Below are 2500 nucleotides of genomic sequence, written 5' to 3'. Positions count from 1 at the left end.
TACAAGCATGCCTTTGTCTTATTTTTATGCCAAATCAAAATATATATATCATCGTTTAAAATGAAAGTGCAAGATTTATCATCATAAAAATCATCAAGATCAATAAGGCATAAATCACTCAAAAAACATCATTACTTCAAATCATCATGCATAATTTTGAAAAATAAATTTATTAGGATTGATATCATCAAACATGATTTCATAAGGCATTTTTAATCAAAATCATTTTGTTTATCATAGACATGTAATTATTATTATTATTTTTCAAATTACTAGAATAATAAGCATGATTCCTAATTTTTACATTTTCATTATAAAACATGTAATTTTCAAGAAAATTAATTCTAAATTGAATAAAAAAGGAAAATACATCATGAAAAATATCATGTAATTTTGAAATAAATTAAAGATATTTTGATTACCTAATCATCGAAAATCGTTAAGGTGTAGTTTATCACCTCGCCTTTGTTTGATTGTCCTTCTTCTTTGGATGAGCTCATTTCGTCCAAGATTGCTTTCTTCTTCTTGCATTCATAGCAAGTAGTTGTATTCTTTTTAAGTTTATTTTTGTTCTTCAACTTTTATTTCATGAACTTTTTAAATTTCATAGTAACGAGTTCAAGTTCACCATCACTTGAGCTTATGCTCAAGTGGTCTTCAAATGTTCTATGTCCCAAATCCTTTCTGTTCTTTGGAAGGTGGTTTTATTCATCATGTTCATCAAGTGTATTGTGCACCACTTATATGTCATCAATGTACTGATAAGTTCTTTAAGTGAAAAAAAATTTAAATCTTTTGTTTCTTGTAAAGCCATTACTTTTGAATCCCACTTCTTAGAAAGAGAATGTAAATTCTTGTTGACAAGTTCAAAATCCGAAAAACTTCTACCAAGTGCTTTTAAACCATTGACGACATCCGTAAAATGGGTGTACATGTCAATAATAGTTTCACTTGGTTTCATTCGAAAAAGTTTAAAATCGTATATTAAAAAAATTACTTTAGAATCGTTTACACTACTTGTACCTTTGTGTGTGATTTCGAGAATATGCCAAATATTGAAGGCCGTTTCACACAAAGAAACTCGATTAAACTCTATTTTATCTAAAGCACAAAATAAAACATTTATAGCCTTTGCATTTAGAGAAAACTTCTTCTTCTCCAAATCATTCCAATGGTTCATTGGAAGAGAAGATATTTCAAATCTGTTTTCGACTATATGCCAAAAATTTAAATTAATCGAAAGTAAGAAAACTCTCATTCGAGTTTTCCAAAAAGTGTAGTATGTCCTATTAAAAAAGAGAGGACGAAAGAGAGATTGACCCTCTTGAAAGTCGATATAAGCCATTTCTATTTGGCTGTTAAACCAAATTAGAAAATAAGGCTCTGATACCAATTGTTAGGATCAGGGTCGGCACTAAGAGGGGGGGTGAATTAGTGTAGCGGACAAAATTGTCAACTTCGTCAAATCTCTCGTACTTGAAAATCGATTCCGGTGTAAAATTCATTTCGTAAAGAACTTTAACTTAAGATCAAAATGGAAGTATAGTTGATGTAAAGCAACAGAGGCAGTTTGCAGATAAGATAAAGAGCAGAATATAAATACAAACCAATATTTAGAGTGGTTCGGTCAATCTTGACCTACATCCACTTTTGGCTTCCTCCTCCAACGAGGTCACCGACGTCCACTAGAGGTCTTCCTTTAATAGGCGAAGACCAACTCCTTATACCCCTCTTCTCCTTTTCATAGGTATAGAAGACAACTCTTATAAGCACTCACACTCCTCTTATAGAATTCTAAACTTAGAGTGGAGGAGGGAATTTCTAAAGTAATTTCTACAGCGTTTCTTTCTTTTTTGCTCTCTATACTTGTGTCCTTTAACCAAGGATGAGAGAGGTATTTATAAGCTTCAAGTTGATTCAAACTTGGAGCCTAAAAATATCTCATCCCGGGTTCCCCGGGCATGGGTGGTACCACCGCTTGCGCTGGACAGTACCACCGCCCAATGTCAGTTTGGTTGACACTGCCCTGGGTGGTACCACCCCCCAAGTCTAGTGGTACCACCGCCTGGGGTGCAGTGCTAGGCGGTACCACTTCTTGGCACCCTACCAAGGGTGGTAAAACTGACCAGACTAGCGGTACCATCGCCTGACATAGTCTCGAAGACTGTGCCACGATGGCGAGACTCCTTGGGGCACTGTTTGGACTTCTTATTGGGCCCAACACAGTTTTTACATGGGCCTAGCTGGCCCATAATTGGGATGGCCTAATCCAAGCCCAATTAAGTGCTAACTATGATTCCTAAGACATATTCTAAGCTAAACAAAGTCCGTAAGTCTATTCTTCCGACGAGCTTCCAGTAATCTTATAGCGAACTTCCGTCGATCTCTCAGCAATGTTTAGGCAAACTCCCAGCAAGCTCCTAGACTTTATGACGATCTTCTTGTCGAGTTCTGACGAGCTTATCTAGCAAGCTCCGAGACTTCTTGGCAGGTCCCTCCA

Source organism: Musa acuminata, chromosome BXJ3-9 (genome assembly GCF_036884655.1).
Source record: "Musa acuminata AAA Group cultivar baxijiao chromosome BXJ3-9, Cavendish_Baxijiao_AAA, whole genome shotgun sequence".
Classification (NCBI taxonomy): Eukaryota; Viridiplantae; Streptophyta; class Magnoliopsida; order Zingiberales; family Musaceae; genus Musa; species Musa acuminata.
This window is presented reverse-complemented; position numbering follows the sequence as displayed.